Here is a 17,654-nt window from a genome sequence, read left to right as displayed (position 1 = left end):
AGAATTATCCAACTTTAAGCAAACAATGTATCAGAGACACTAAAATACAACAATTACAAAAACAGAAAAGGAGGAGAAACCATGTAGAATCTTTAAAAAAGAATAATTACACACAAAAGTTGTTAATGCCTATTAAAGCATGTAAGTTTTTCCTATGCTGGCACTTTTAAAAAGCTGCAAATGGCTGGGTGCACTGGCTCACACCTGTAATCCCAATACTTTGGAAGGCCAAGGCGGGCGGATTACCTGAGGTCAGGAATTCAAGACCAGCCTGGTCAACATGGTAAAACCCAATCTCTTCTAAAAATACAAAAATCAGCTGGGCGTGGTAGAGCATGCACGTAATCCCAGCTACTCGGGAGGCTGAGGCAAGAGAAGTGCTTGAACCTGGGAGGCAGAGCTTGCAGTGAGCTAAGATCACGCCACAGCACTCCAGCCTGGGCAAAAAGAGTGAGACTCTGTCTCAAAACAAAATAAAACAAAAAACAAAAAAAAAACAAAAAAAAAAACAACAAAAAAAGTTGCAAACATGGTTCAGGTTTGACTTAAAAACAAAAAAACTTTTTTTTTTTTTTTTCTCTCTAGAGTGTAATCTATGCACATGGCTCCACTGTGGGCAAGAAAACACACAGGTTATCTGAAAGTCGAGGCTTCCCCTTGGCTCTCAGTGAGTATTTCCCTGGCCAGACTCTTTTCTCAGAAAAGCCTCAAAATATTTCCAAACTGGAGCCAGAATCGTTCTAGTGAGGGCAGGCTCCAAACTAACGGCTAGTCACCAAGGTGGCCAATGTGACAGAAATGGAAACTGCAGCACCCTTCTTCCGTCAGTGCCCGGGATGATGCAGCCTCTCTCTCAAGGAAGGACAGCTGTTGGAGAGAAAGTGCCAGGCAAGGCACGTCTCCACTGGGCCCTGTGCCCACACCCACCCATACCCCATGCCCAGTGTGCACAGCAGACAGGACACACCCCTTCAGCCCCCCCAAAAGCACCTCTGCATCTGCAAAGTCACAATGACATGACTTACCTAGCAGCAGCCACTTTCTCCTGCAATGATTCCCTAGGAAAAATCCTCCAACCGGAGAGGCTGCCCTTCCAATTGTCACAAGTGTTTTCGGTTAAACTGCTCATGTTTCTAATTAACTTTTGTCATCCACAACTATTCCAGTGCCCAGAAGCCTGGCGGGATTAACGGCTGCTTCTTCTGCCTTTTTTTTTTTTTTAATACCTATGTTCCACTGCCTTCTAGCAACAGAGTAAACTGTATATAGAGCGGCTTATTATGATTTAAAAGTCAACGGCTGCTAAAGCCGAGTGAAGGCAGCCCCTGTGTGGGGCGTGAGCACCGTGCCGTGAGAGCTCACAGCAGAGGAACTGCCTCCTTTCACTCTCAGCTGCTCGGGGAAGCCACAGCTCCAGGGTGATCCAAAGCAGACCTCCCAATGTTTTAAAACACATATATCTTCCTGACTTACTGGGGATTTGGGTTTGGAGGGAGGGTGCCTCACAATCCTCCCTAACAAAACTCAAGGGGTGTTGTTGGATCTTTTCCTGGGGAGAGCCAGAGACTGGCTTGGAATCAGGCTCAGAGAACCCACCCACACTGCCGGCCTGTTAGAAGGTTGCTACGGGCTTGACGCTGCCCATAGGTGGCCTGCTTGGTATCAGGAGGCTCAGTGCTCAGCACATTGTGAAAAGGGGTTCCTGTGCCTATTTTAAGAGTGAGGAAACTGAGACTTAGGTAGGGCTAAAGAATAATTCTAAATTACACAGCCAGAAATGCAGAGATCTGGGATTTGAACTCAGGTCTCCTGACATGGTATCATACCTACCTCCTTTGATGAAAAATACACGTAAACAGCCACTTAAACATCAAGAGCACTTTTAGGAACTGCCCTTTCTACTAGCTTATGTATGTTCATGACATCCATGGTGGGGCACAAACCAACCCTGCCATTTGAAATAAAGCAGCCTACATCACAGAGGATGGCTCTCTGGCTGAAATAATAGTGAATCCACCAATCCTGAGTACCACTCCTCCTAGGAAAACTGTCTTTCCCTTCACCTGAACTCAGATCTGGGGCAGATGTAAAGTTTTCATTCATTCATCCAATATATTCATTCATATCTATCTATTCATTCAATGAGCTCCTAATATGTGTCAGATACTGTTTTAGGTACTTGGGATCCATCTATGAAAAACCAGAAATCTCTGCCTTTATAGAGTTCACATTTTAGCAAGAAGGAGCAGATAATAAATTTAATTAAATAAACTATATTATTTGTTAAAAATTAGTGCTAAAGAAAAGGATGGGGGATTTAGGGGCAGGTTGTAACACTGTCCTTATAGGAACTACAAGATCATGTTCAAAGGTATGTTCCTCTTTCCTAAAGAAGTTTTAGGCATAGTCCCCATCTGTGTCTGGATCAATGTGATCTTGCTACTTGGAACTACTCTGAGGCTTGCTCAGAAATGGACGTCTCTACTATCATTTCTATTTTTTTTTTAACACTAACAATCACAGCTAGAAATCAACCAACTACGTAGCTAATAACTGACCAAGAAGAAAACAGATACTTGGCTTGTCTTGGTGAAACAGCCATCTGAGACCCTCAGGCCTGGTTTATATCACAAGGCATTTTCCCCTATTGTGTGCTTCACTAGGATTCTGTCCATACCTCTTCCATAGGATGATTTTGGAGGACCAGCTACTTTATACAACGCTCTGGGAACACAGAGTTGAATAAAGCTCCTGCCCTCTAGGAACTCACTGTCTCAGGGTGCAATGGACTTCAAAACAAACCACGAAAACAGTATAAAAAGTGGTAGAGGGCTCTACGAGGTGCTATGAGAAGCGGAGAATTAGTAGCCTCTGGTAATTCTCCCTGAAGAGTTTGAGAAAACTTCCTGGAGAAGTGATCCTTGTGTTATTACGTGGTGCTTCTGCTAAAGGTCGGTTATTCCCCTGGTCTGGGATTTCCTCCAGGACAGAGACTCCCCTCCCTGACTCATCTTTGTGTCCTAAAACCTGCTGGAGCATAAAGATACTTAGCAACTGGCTTCTGAATTGCTGGTTGATAATGTTGACATTTGCAAGTCATATTTAAGGCCACAGAGATGTGGGATATGTGATGAGTCTTTAGGGTTTTATTAAAACTCTTCAGCCTACACTCAGGAAAAAATTCAGATTAAAACTCAGAGAATCACAATTTCTATGTGGTATTTAGTCTGGGCTCCTCTGGTTATTAAGCCATGGGGCATTTCAAGGCTACTCATTACAACTACAAAAGGTAGCACCTGGGTATGATTCTGAATTTGGTTTCTAGAGCAGAAGTCTTGAGTGGGGCTAGAAAGGGGGCATTAGGGCATCTGAGGACCAGGTCATCAATATTCTACACTCATGTCACAGTCAGAAGTCCCCTATGTCGTGAAGGATATGTCAAGTCATGAGTGGTCTTGTACAAAGTAACTTGATACATTTCTATCATTCCTAGGATATCATACCAGTGATCTCAGAGCTTGGCTAAGTGGCTGTTTGGGGCCTGTTCCTCTCTCTGTCCATTTTTCTTTTCTTTCTTTCTTTTTTGTTTTTTGAGATGGAATCTCACTCTGTCACCCAGGCTGGAGTGCAGCAGCTTGATCTCGGCTCACTGCAACCTCCACTTCCCGGGCTCAAGTGATTCTCCAGCTTCAGCCTTACAGACGAGTGCCACCAACACCTGGCTAATTTGTGTGTGTGTGTGTGTGTGTGTGTGTGTGTGTGTGTGTGTGTGTGTTTTTGTAGAGATGGAGTTTCACCATGTTGCCCAAGCTGGTCTCGGACTCCTGAGCTCAAGAGATCTACCCACCTCAGCCTCCCAAAGTGCTGGGATTACAGGCCCAAGTGCTGGGATTACAGGTGTGAGCCACCGCACCTGGCCTTCTTTGTCCATTTCTAATCCTGGGGTCCTATGACTCCTACCATGAAGCTTTCCTCAACAGATTCTCAGACAGTAAGCTAAACAAAGAGGAGGTGCAGGTGGGTAGGCTGGACCTCGAACTTTGTCCCCAACTCATGGCATGATCCTAGATATGCCATTTTGCCTTTCTTGGCTTCAGTTGCCCCATTTGTTAGAAAGAGGATGAGCTATTTCTCTAGTGTTCTTTTAGCCTTGTTTCTATTCAAATCTGGGCAAGCCTCTGAGAGGCCCTCTGCGGCTGGGTGATTTCCAATCTTGATGGAGAAAACTGGCTGGGTCAAGGTATGGTCAACATTAGATGAGCTGCTTGTGAATTCAGAAATGCTAGTATCCTATGAAAACCAGTTTGGGGGAAGGGGGTGGGATGAGTTCTTCAAAATGAAAAGCACTTATTTCCCTGATAACTAACAACTTTTGTTATTTTCCTCAAATATCTGAACCTTTGTTAAAGCAAAGGAACCTAAGGGGGAAAAAGAAAAGCATAAAAGAATGTTTTGAACATCTGTATCCCCCAAATGATGACATGTGGGCCACTGAAGTGGATGAGATTGTTTTGGATGGCACATGAGTATTTTTATATTTTAAAAGTCATATTTTCATTGCTTATTAGATGTATTAGAAAATCATAACTAGCCGTATATAAATTAACAGTTTCATGGATATTAAATATAGATTTAAAATTTGAGCTCGTTCAAGGAAAATACGAAATAGAAAACACAAGCGGCTCACAGATTTGGCAAAAATCATGCAGAAAGTTTGTGAAAGACTGAAGTGGGAGAAACACTGTTACATTAAATCAAGATACACTCATATTAAATGTGTTCTTCTGAAACACGTAATCAACCAAATAGAAATCAAACCAGAAGGCTCAAATAAGGATTAGGTTCAAAACGAACCTGAAATGGTTAGTTTTTAGATCTTTATTTATTTCTATGTATTTGTCTAGTATGTGATATTTTGCCAGTTCTGGCAACATGACCAGGCCTTGTTGAGCCAAAGATAATTTTAAAATAGTAGCTGTGACAATTTTTGACCACATAGTAAAAACATGGTAAGAATGATATATTGCCATCCAATAAACAGCCACTTCTCCACATGTTAAACTGAAAAAATCAAGATATACTCTTATTACGTACAATAAACTCTGATATATGCTACTGTAGTCTGTTCTAAAATGCTGATTGGAGAGCCCTTAAACAGGTCTTTTTTTTTTTTTTAAGATGTAGTTTTGCTCTGTTGCCCAGGCTGGAGTGCACTGGTGCGATCTCGGTTCACTGCTGGAACCACAGGCACATACCACCACACCTGGCTATTTTATTTATCTTATTTTATGATTTTATTTTGAGACAGAGTTTCACTCTTGTTGCCCAGGCTGGAATGCAATGGTGCAAACTCAACTCACTGCAATCTCCACCACCCGGGTGCAGGCAATTCTGCTGCCTCAGCCTCCCGAGTAGCTGGGATTACAGGTGCCTGACACCATGCCCGGCTAATTTTTGTATTTTTAGTAGAGATGGGGTTTCACCATGTTGGCCAGGCTGGTCTGGAACTCCTGACTGCAGGTGATCCTCCCAGCTTGGCCTCCCAAAGTGCTGGGATTACAGGCGTGAGCCACCGTTCCTGGCGCTTAAACAGGTCTTATGCCTCACTAGTGGGCTGTGCCCTGCAGTTGGAACACCTCAGTTCTAAAAGACCAGCTTACAGGATTGGTCCACCACCAACTGACAAACCACTGCAAGAAGGAAAAGTCTCATTTGAAACACCGCAGACAGGATGCCTTTGAAGAAAAGGAACTTTTTTTTCTTGGAGTTTAGAGAGAGCATTAATCCTCCGGTGGGGAGGGAAAAAGTTTGGTTTGGTTTTTCTGGCAACCAGCCTTAATCTTCCCTGACAGGAACCAAAATGCTTTCTAAATGAAAATACTGTTCAAAGCAGATAAATAAACCACTTCTTCTTCTCTCCTTCAGTGAGGGCGGATACTGGCCCCAGGTCTCTCCTGTCCCCAGCTTTTCAGTTAGGGAGACGTTGGTGGTCTGGTCCTGATGCCAACAGGCACTCAGGGAGAGTGTCCTGTTGAGCTCAGCTCCTGTCACCGCTACGGTGATTTTTAAATCTGCCCTGGGGAGGTTTCTAGCCTAAATCCTCTCCCAAGTCTTTGGAGAACAGGCCTTATAATTGGGTGTGGGAAAATGTTTGCAATTTCCTATAATTCGTCAAGGTGTCAATCTTGAGTATTCAAATTGGTTAGTATAATTGAAACAAGTTTTATTTTTATTTTTATTTTTTAAGTGTATTGACTCCAGTCACATGAGCTAGAGACTGTTTTCAGAGTCACCCTGGTCAGTTCTTTTTTTTTTTTTTTTTGAGACGGAGTCTCGCTCTGTCGCCCAGGCTGGAGTGCAGTGGCCGGATCTCAGCTCACTGCAAGCTCCGCCTCCCAGGTTCACGCCATTCTCCTGCCTCAGCCTCCCGAGTAGCTGGGACTACGCCCGGCTAGTTTTTTGTATTTTTTAGTAGAGACGGGGTTTCACCGGGTTAGCCAGGATGGTCTCGATCTCCTGACCTTGTGATCCGCCCGTCTCGGCCTCCCAAAGTGCTGGGATTACAGGCTTGAGCCACCGCGCCCGGCCCCCTGGTCAGTTCTTGACAATCTGGTAGCCACCAGACCACAGAAGGGCAGGTGAACCTGTCTCGATCCACTTAGAGGTTCTGCAGGGTTCTTGGAGCGTGTCTGGAGGAGCCTTCTCAGCGGCACTGTGTCAGTGTCTAATATTAAGGATATAGCTTAAACACAGTCTTCTCTCCAACTCCTTCTTGGAGAGGATCCCTGGAGGTACAGAGAGAAGTAAAGAAGGAAAGCGGGGCATGAGGACAAACAAGGAATGGAGTCAGGAAAGTGAGAGGGCATGGAGGGAGAGAAAGCTGGGCTTTAGATCCACATGCTCCAAGGATCTTATTGTATCTATAATTCCATACGCTTCTAGAAAGTCTAAGCTAGAATAAGGATGAGGATCTATATAATCAAACGTTTTTTAAAGGTTGTTTTTTTAACGCAATTCCTATCAAAATTCCAGTGACTTTTTTTTTTCCAGACACAGAGAAATCTATCCTAAAATTCACTGGAATCTCAAGGGACCCAAAAATTCAAAACAATCTTGAAAAAGAACAAAGTTGGAGGCCTCACACTTTCTGATTTCAAAACCCACTACAAAGTTAAAATAATTTTTTTAAAAGTGTGGTACTATCATAAAGACAGACATATACACCAGTGGACTAGACAAGATAGCTCAGAAATAAACCTTTGCATATATGGTCAAATAATTTTTGGTAAGAGTTCCACAACTATTCAATAGGGGAAAGAATGGTCTTTTCAATAAATGGTGGTGGGAAAACCTGATATTCTCATGGAAAAGAAAACCAAAGTTGGAATTTTTTTTTTTTTTTTTTTTTTTTTGAGACAGAGTCTTACTCTGTTGCCTAGGCGTGGCGTGTAGTGGCGCGATCTCAGCTTGCTGCAATCTCCACCTCCCGGGTTCGAGCAATTCTCTTGCCTCAGCCTCCCAAGTAGTGGGATTATAGGCATGCACCACCACGCCTGGCTAATTTTTGTATTTCTAGTAGAGACAAGGTTTCACCACATTGGCCTAGTTGGTCTCAAACCCCTGACCTCGTGATCTACCTGCCTCGGTCTCCCAAAGTGCTGGGATTACAGGCATGAGCCACCACACCTGGCCTGGATTCTTACCTTAAACCATATGCAAAGATTAACTCGAAATGGATCTAAAACCTATACATAAAAACTAAAACTATAAAACTCCTAAAGGAAAACATAGGGCAAAACCTCATGACTTTGGATTTGTCAATAATTTCTTGGATACGACACCAAAAGCACAGGGAACCAAAGAAAAAATAGTTGGATTCATGGAAATTTAAAATTTCTGTGCATCAAAGGACACTATCAGTAGAGTAAAAAGGCAACCTACGGAATAGGATGAAATATTTATAAATCGCATATCTGATAAGTGACTGATATCCAGAAATATAAAGAACTCTTATAACTCAACAAAAACAATCAACCTGATTTTAAAATGGGCAAAAAACTTGAATATTTTTCAAAAGAAGATATGCAAATGGCCAATAAAAACATGGAAAGATATTAAACATCACTAGTCATTCGGGAAAGCAAATCAAAACCACAACAAATACCATTTCATGCCCGTTGGAATGCCTACTATTTAAAAAATAAGTGTCCCTGACACTTGTTATCCTGCATTGTGGTTAGTAGATGCACCTGACTTAGCCTACTTCCAAGAATGCCTGAAGTCTTATTGGGTCCCCTGAAATGGTGGCTGGAAAAATCAATAAAGAAACAAAAACTATTATCCACACCAGATCTCTCCATAGGGCTCAAAATTAAAATCAGGCGCTCCTGACTTGTGCCTCTCTTGACTAACCATGTCAGTTCTTTCTAAAACTAACTGAACTCAATGACTACAAATCTTGGTGATGCTTTTAATCGTTTTTTCTTCTATGCATGGTGGAGATTTTTCTCTACTGGGTCACTTAAAATGTCATGTATGAATACTCCAGTATCTTGTGACAGTTTGATAAAAAATAAATATGCAGAATGTAAAAGCACATTATCCTAATAGACAGAACCCTTCGCTGTCCTACATGAACCACACATTTCCCAGTTTTCCTCAGTGACTTTTTCACCCCAGAGGAAGCAGAAAAGGCCCTCGACAGCTGCAGCAATTACAGTTGTGTTTCTCTTTAATATATGACAAGGTAATCCTTTTTCTTCAGTGGCTTATTTTGGATAAAACCAAATGAAACCATGGGTAATGAGGTAATTCGTTTCTCTGCTGGTAGCTAAAAACCAGTTTTGTTTTGTTTGTTTGTTTTTAAGAATTATCCCTTTCCAAAGTAGTTTTCACTACATTTTCTCCAAACAGTTTTACAAGGTATGTTCTCAAATCCCACTTCATGTTATAAAGAATTGGTAAAGCTAAACAAAGGTTAACTTGCTGGAAATATTCATATGCAGCTGGGCTTATGTTTGACCTTATGATAACACCTTAAAAAGAGAATAAATTCTTAAAATCTCTCCCTCTCTCTCACACACACACCCTTTACATCAAATGTATTCTATACACATTTTGAAAATCCTCCCACTCAGCTGGATAAGGAGACAGATAATTTGCTGGTATCTGAAGGAAGATACCTTTAAAAATATAAGACATGCCTATTCTTTATCTTTCAGTTCTTGAAGCCACATCACCCTCAAAACACATCCTTTCCCTCTCTTGAACTTATTTGTTCAAAATCCCCAGGAGAAAACTTTTGCTTTAATTGGTCAGGCAATTTCTCTATCTTGTACCATATATGGCTATAAGAAAGCACAAAATTGGCTGTAGAAAACCATCTCCCTTTTTCCAAGAGTGTATGAAATTTCACAGACAGATTATACACACTTTACAGGGGGCAAATCCCATTCTTTCAAGAGGTCATTGTTCACAACCAGCAGCTTTTTGGCTGAGTGCAATGGCTGTACACTATTGTAAATACTTCCTTCTAAGATAAAGTTAGTTAAGGAATTCTGTAGGCCCCTTCCTCTAGGAGCCCAGCCCAATCTTTCTGCTTTCTATTGGGGCAAGGATGGGCAGCCCCAAATAGGAGCCTCCAAATCAGTGTTAAACCAGAATGGCTTCCACTGAACAATACAAATAGGCAGTAAAAGACAGAAGAGATTCCATGGTCAGGTAAGTTTAGAAAATGGAGGTCTAAATAGTAGTCAAATAGTTTTTTTGTCTACAGGACTTCTCGGAGCCTTTAACGTGCCTATTTGCACTGGGAATATCCTAAAGGATAATGGGATGATAGTGTGATTCTTAAATGTATTTTTGCCAGGGAACTGATTTTATGGGATAGTTTAAGGAAAAAGCCTACCATGGGATGCATTTTGGCAAACACTGTCCTAATGAAGGGGGCATAAAATGGGCTTACAAGCTAAATCAGAAAAGACAGATGTCCACTGGCCACTTACTAGGAGAGCTAGAAAAGGGAGAAGGAAGAAGATGTGCCCTTATTTCCCCCCATGATGCTACAGTCTGGTAAAATGAGGGCTTCTTTCATGCATTCGAGCATTAAACACCCATGAGGTGTACCTGCTTTCTTTTATTTACTCTGCATGGAGGCCAAAAGCTATATGAAAATAGGAAGTAGGTTATTACCAGGCAGCAGTATGCCTAAAAAGATTTCTACCAACAGTTAGGTTCACTGTGACTCACTACAGAGATGTGGCTGCCATGAAAATCCATGGGATCTTGGGTCATATTAACACAGGAATGACATTCAGAACAAGAAGGGTGAGGATCTTGCTTTGCTGCACATAGCCCAGACCACAGCTAGAATGGTGAAATCTTAGAATTGTGGACCTGGAAAGGCTTCTTGGAGATCAGCTACTTTAAGACATTCTTTTCTCAAAGCGGGCAACAGAACCGTGGGCAGGTAATCACTTCTCCAAGGTCTCACGTTCAGTAAATGCCACAGCTGCTACTAAACTTGGGATTCTGGAATTTGTTAAGTAACATAGCTTCCCTGGCACTACCCTAAACATACCAAATCAGAGTATCTCTGGGGAGGGACCCAAGAAACAGGGGTTTTAACTAGCTCCCCAGGTGACTGTAATAGATACTGAAGTTCAAAAACCAGGTGTTCATAGAGTTCAAATCTTACAACACACACTGAGAAACTCTAGTTTGCCCTAAAGGACGAGGATGACCCTAAACCATGCTCAAGGAAGAGTGGCCAAAATGACAGAGACCCTCGGCTTTAGAGAAGAGACAGCGAAGGAGAAGGCAACAGTAGAAGAACTCTTCTGAACAAGGTGGCTTTCCTTTCCCTTTAGTTTTTCTGCCCAAAGACACAGGGCGGCAAAGAAGAAAAAAAAAAAAAAGTTAAAGCAACACCTGCCAGAGCAATCCATAACTCAGGACCATTCTGAACAAGAGTGTTTGGACAGTGAGAGACCGAGGACCCATTACAGCAGTAGGTGTTGGGGGGAGCCCTGGGGTTCCCTGGAGCAATCTTGGGAACAGTTGAGGAGGGTGAGGTCAGAGAGTATTTATAGCAATTGTGGAAAAGGGGAATTGAGTCAGCCTGTTTTTATATATTCTCTGCTCCACTTCTACCAGAGCAGCTCTCTAAGATTTTACTGGACAAAAATTTTCCATGGCAAAATATGTTTATATACATATATATGTATATATACACACACATTTATATACTCATAGCAATATTACTAACAACACACGTTTAGAAGGATAACAGTCAATATTTCAGAGCATGCACTTTGTGCCAGGCACAGTGCTAAGCATTTTTATTGTTTTTAACTTCTTTTATTTGTGCTATAAATCCAATGAGGTAGGTAATAATGATCCCATTTTACCAGTGAGGACAACTGAGGCATAGGGGTTTAGTGAGTTACCCAAGATCAAACAGATTAGAGCCAGGTAACTTTATTTCAAAGTTCACACATGTAAGCTGCACCTCTAGTCTACCCCACCTTGAGAAGGGACAATAAACTGGACTCTCAAAATATGTGCTTTTCTCTGGGAACAAGATATAGTATTTTCATCAAGTCTTCTGTCAACAGCTTTTAGAAACTTTACAACAAAGTTTGTTGACCTTTAACTCCTTCCCTGAAGAAAAAGAGAATGTTTCCCTCCAGGAGGTTCTTTTTAAAAATCGGAACGTCAGACAGTTTAGCAGTCATTTAAATATGTTTTTTGTTCTTCGAAATTTAGGATGCTGGCAAAATGTAATCTTTCTGCTGTTATTTTTTCTGTCAATCAAAATCAGGAGCCAACCAAAGAACGAGCTTATTATATTTCTCTGGGGGAATCAATGCAGAAACTGAGAGCTGAATTGGACTATTATTCACTGTCTATGAGTGTATTATGCCAAATGTGCAGGAACAGAAGAAGAAAAGGAGTCATTTATCCTGATTCTGCCAAGAATGCAGACACTTAGTATCAGATAGATCAAACAATTTCAGGGCTTCACGGATGTGACTGATCCACACACAGCCCTACCAGATTTCTGGGCCTTTTCACCTGACAGTTGTCTTCTTAATGGGAAAACAGAATTCTTCTGAAAAAATGAAATATACTGAGATAGAAAATGCCTCCAGAGACTTCTCACCAGCTTTACTCCCCTAAATCAGGAAGTAATTTCCTCCACGTGTCTGTTTTATTTTATGTAATAGGTCTGGCTGTGACAAGTCGATGGTAGATTGAGGTTTTGCAAATGAAGCACCCATTTAGAGGAATCCTAACAATTACTTCTAAGGCTAAGTTACCTTTAAAAATCAGATAACTATAATGAAGTGGAAAGAATGCCAAGATAATCATCTTATTCTGTTCTGTGCTATTCAGACTACCCTTAGAATTATGCAGTCATCGAACTTTGTGAATGGGTTCAAGTCCAACTTAAAAGCTTGGTAATCTTGAGTCTAGCTAAGCTCCAGTTTATTCATAAGTAAAAATAAAACTAACACTAATAACTAGTACTTTTTGAATGCCACCTATGTACCAGGTACTGTACTAAGTGTTTTAAATAATTTCATTTAGCCGGGTGCAGTGACTCATGCCTGTAATCCCAGCACTTTGGGAGGCCAAGGTGGGTAGGTCACGAGGTCAGGAGATCAAGACCATCCTGGCTAACATGGTGAAACCCCATCTTGACTAAAAACACAAAAAAATTAGCTAGGCATGGTGGTACACGCCTGTAATCCCAGTTAGGAGGCTGAGGCAGGGGAATCGCGTGAACCTGGGAGGGGGAGGTTGCAGTGAGCTGAGATTGAGCCACTGCACTCCAGTCTGGGTGACAGAGTGAGACTCCATCTCAAATAAATAAATAATAATAATTTCATTTAACAGGTTTATTTAATTATTTCATTAATTCATGCAAGTATCTTAGGCAGTGGATTTACTGCAGCTCAGAGACATTAGCAACTTGCCCAAGTCATGGCTTGTAAGTGGTAGAGTAAGAATTTGAACAATAAAGTCCATGCTCTTCTTATTTTTTTTTTTTGAGACAGGGTCTTGCTCTGTTGCCCAGGATGGAGTGCAGTAGTGCAAACATGGCGCACTACAGCCTCACCTCAAGCAATTCTCTTGCCTCAGCCTCCCACGTAACTGGAACCACAGGTACATGGTACCATGCCTGGCTAACTTTTTTATTTTTTGTAGAGACTCACTATGTTGTCCAGGCTGGTCTCAAACCCCTGGGCTCAAGTAATCCTCCTGTCTTGGCCTCCCAAAGTCCTGGGATTACAGGCGTGAGACACCGTGTCTGGTCCCATGCTCTTCTTAATCAATGAACTTTATTAAATGGAGATGGTGACTAAAGCTTTCTTCCCTCCTCAAGAGCAGCAAAAGGGCAATGATGTGAAAGCACACTGCAAACTACAAAATGCTGAGATTAATTCTTATGCTTCCCTACTAATACTGGGCTTTCTTAAAGCAAGATACAGCTATACCAAATTTTGGTGGCGTTATTCTCTTTTATAAGCAAGATGGGACCAGGTCTCTAACCCAACTCTATAGAGAAAGAGAGAACTGTCCTTCCAGTGCCATGGTTTCATACATGGCTCCCACGGCCCCGCCCAAGCTGACCTCTGCCATATTCCCACTCTGAGCCAGGGCCCTGTGCCTGACAGGCATTGGCCTGTGTGCCCCATCAACTTCACCAGGCTGGCTGGAAGCAGCCCAGTAAACACACAGTTCTCACTGTCTGGAGTGGTGACTCAGTCACTCTTGGCAACATCTACTCTGTTTCCATAAGGCTCAAAGAGCTCTTCATATGAACCTTGGTGAACAAGGACTCAAGGAGCTTCTTACCCACGTGCACGGCTACGAGATAGAACATGGAAACCAGGCTCACTCACAGACCAGCTTGGAGGTTTTAATTCCAACTTAAACATGCTCAAGCTTATTAAATTTTGTTTCAGAGAATCTTTGTCATCTTGAATAATGAATTCTGGATGTACAGGAACCAGGGATATGACTGGACTCAAAGTTATTTGGCCACATTTCTCCTCGGAATCCGAAAATAACCACAACGTTGCATGTTTTTTTCTCCAATCACCCTATCTCATCCCATCCTTCCAACTTTTATTTTTCTTTTGACATTTCTTCTGCTCCAGGTACTTTCCCAGGTGTTAGGGATATACCAATGCATACATGGTCTATGCTTTCAAGGGGTTCCAGGTCTTGGGGATGAAACAGAGCATAAAGCAGAAGGAAGAACAAAGCAAGAAGCTGTCGTGATGATTGGTTTACAGGCCTGTGGGTCACAAAAGGGGTTGCCTAACTCAGTCTGAGGGCAAGTGGGAGTCAAGAATTCATTCAAGCCATGGAATGACTGCATGAAACTTCTAGAACTAAACCCTTTACAAAGTAGGAAAGGGAAATAGAATGTCCTGCGGTCCATGCCTAGTGATTAAAATCAAACTCAGGAGGACAAAATATATAGATTCTGCACTTGATCAGGGCAAAATATGGTCAGCCAAATACATTCATGATACTAATCATAACCAGAAATTCCAGGGGCATATCTATTCCACCCAAGCATAATGAAAAATGGGACATATAACTCAACCAGAATGTTGTTCTTCTCTGCTCACCCAGCACGCATATACTTTTTTCATTCAGTTGCACGTACTGAATTTATTTCCACAATGAAGAATGCTTACAAGTCACCTCCCAGTCCATGATGGAAAAAAACAGGCATGCAGACTCAACTCTCATTTTTTCCCCAAATTTGGCTGACAAGCCAGAAGCAAAGTTGATGGTTTCAAATAATATCAAACTGACTATTGACCTAACCACTCCCAGCTGTCAATCCAGATACCAGTAGTTAGAGACAAATGGCTAAACTTTCTCCAGCAAGAGTCACATTTTGTACTAAAGATGTAAATGAATGGCAGACCCAAATGCAATGTTATCCTCTCAATTTGGGACTTAAAGGAGAAGATGAAGGCAGGAAAAGACAACCAGCATTAGCTCCACACTGAGGTGCACTGGGCTTGATGGACCCAGGTTCTCTCCCCGAAGAGGGCATTATCAAGCCTATTTTACAGAACAGTAAATTCAGGCTCAGAGAGGTTAAGTCATTGGCCTGATATCAAAAAGTTGGAGAATGTAGAGGTGGGATTCAAATCCAGGTCTGTCCAGTGGGGTTACAGTCTGTTGCCTCAGTCTCATTATCCTTTGTAAAAATTAACAAACCTGGCCAGGTGCAGTGGCTCATGTTTGTAATCCCAGCACTTTTGGAGGCCAAGGTGGGCGGGTCACCTGAGGTCAGGAGTTCGAGACCAGCTTGTCTTGGCCAACATGGCGAAACCCTGTCTCTACTAAAAATACAAAAATTAGCCAGGCGTAGTGGCGGGTACCTGTAATCCCAGCTACACGGAAGCTGAGGCAGGAGAATCACTTGAACCTGGGAGGCAGAGGTTGCAGTGAGCCGACATCATGCCACTGCACTCCAGCCTGGGTGTTACAGAGTGAGACTCCGTCTCAAACAAAAACAAAAACAAAAACAGCCATGTGAGACCAAAGCTATGAAATGAGGTAGATGTGAGATGAGAGGGGGATACAGAATATTGCTTGGAAGCCACTATCTGTGAAGGTAAGGGGGCAATGACATTTCAGTTATAGGGGAGAGTTGTCTCTGGTAGGATAATTCCTTGACAAACCACCTGGGCCAGAAACTGAGGCCCTAGGAGAACAGCAACTGCCTTACAGAAGGCAGAAAATTGCTAGGGAACATGGGGTGTGCAATATTTCCCTCCCTGTGATACCCCCTCCCTCAACAATCTACTGTCACAAAAGTTACTAAAAATATGAAATGCTTGCTGTGAATGCATATCTCTTGGAAACCAGCAAGGAGGTGGGCTTCTGTGTACAAAATGTTGGGGTGGAGTAGAGACCACCTTCACAGAGATGCTGCAGGCAGCACCTCATGGGAACTCACAGAAATCCTGAGGCAGGTTCCATATTATTCAATCAGATCTCTAGAGGGCAGGTAGGTCCTTGAAGCATCTAGGCTGGGCAGGGCTGATCCAGGACACCTGATCTCTTAGTTACACCAGCATTGCCTGCTTCTGCATCAAGGGAGTCATGCATTTCTTCCTCCCGGCCCTAGTTGTTTTCCTTTACTTCTCAAAGTACCCCCAGTTCCATAACTCATTTCCTAACCCATTGTGTTCTCATCTCCCCATTCTCTATCCTTCACAGATCTTGGCCTTCTGTACTTATTAGTAGACTGGTACAGACTTAACTCCCTCCTCTAGGATGGAGGCTGGTAAGCCTGGGCCTGAAGGCCAAATCCAGCTCCCCACCTATTTTCGTAAATAAAATCTGATTGGAACACAGCCACACTCATTCATTTACATATTGTTTATAGCAGCTTTCTCACTACAGTGGAAGAGTTGAATAGCTGCACCAGAGACCCTATGGCCCTCGAAGTCCAAAATATTTATTGTCCGGCCATTTGAGAGAAAGTCTGCCATCACTTGCTCCAGAATATTACGTCCTTGAAGCCTGGGGCTCTGTTTCATTCATCTATCTCCAGTATGTGATACAGAATAAATTTTGTTTGATAAAGTGGGTGAATGCATGCATGAAGGTTAGACAGACATGATTAGATCAATCTAACACAGTTGTTACTGCAAAGACACTAATTAGAAATCCTTTAAACTGAAAAAAGATGTTCTAGTTAGCCACATTTTCTATTTAAGCCAGTTAACAGCAACAGCAACTTTTATGTTTTAATGTGCACTGATTTTATTTTTTTCCTCAAAAGCATGTTATTCTATTTCCCTTTCTTAGTAAACTTGGGTCTAATTGAAAACTCTGTGATGCTTTGGGCTGCACTGCTGAACATTAGTATCTGGTACTGAAAATCACAGGTATAGCTTTGGAAGATATTTGGGAATAGGATAATTTATCTTCCAGTTAAATGGTGGATGTTATTGGTTTTTGGTACATATACCAAAAACACTAGTTTATTTCCCTTTCATTTGCTCTTCATGATTTTAATCACTAACAGTTTAATAAATTATTAAGTATATATTGTATAAAAGGCACTATGCTAAGTACTGTACTTGCATCACCTAATTTACTCCTCACAATAACCCTATGAAGTAGGTACTGCTATATCCCCATTTTACAGATGAGGAAACCGAGGCTTGAAGAGACTAAGTAGCTTGTCCAGTGTCAGATGACAGGTATACATCTGTGTGGCTCCAGAGTCTGAGCTGTAAATAATCACTCTATAGCTCACTCATTTATTCACTATACCAACAAATATTAAAGTACTTAACAAATACTTTAATGTCTCTGTATGCCAAGTCTTACAATGGCAATGGAGAGAGAAGACAATGAGGTTCAGTCCCTGACCTCAAGGAGCTCACCTGTGCTCATGAAGGACCAACAAGATAACCATGGAACCTGAGGAGGACAACTAGAGAGTAGAATAGGGTGCAGGAGAACTCAGAGAAGGGGCTTCAAACTCAGTCTCCAGAGGTCAGGGAAAGATTTCTAGAGGAAACAAAATCTAACCTAAAAAAAAAGATGAGTCAGAAACTTGGTGGGAAGAAGGATGAGGAAAGTGGACCTCTTCAAATGGA

At 42.0% G+C, this 17,654-nt stretch overlaps 1 protein-coding gene across 13 annotated transcripts in view; it reads right to left on the bottom strand.

Annotated features, from left to right (window-relative positions):
- The window catches only part of NAV2 (neuron navigator 2), a 768,631-nt gene that overhangs the window by 189,384 nt on the left and 561,593 nt on the right, over positions 1-17,654 (bottom strand). The window lies entirely within an intron of this gene.

The sequence above is a fragment of the Papio anubis genome, chromosome 12, assembly GCF_008728515.1.
Source record: "Papio anubis isolate 15944 chromosome 12, Panubis1.0, whole genome shotgun sequence".
NCBI lineage: Eukaryota > Metazoa > Chordata > Mammalia > Primates > Cercopithecidae > Papio > Papio anubis.
The sequence above is the reverse complement of the archived record's forward strand: the minus strand, read 5'-3'. Positions and strand labels throughout refer to the sequence as shown.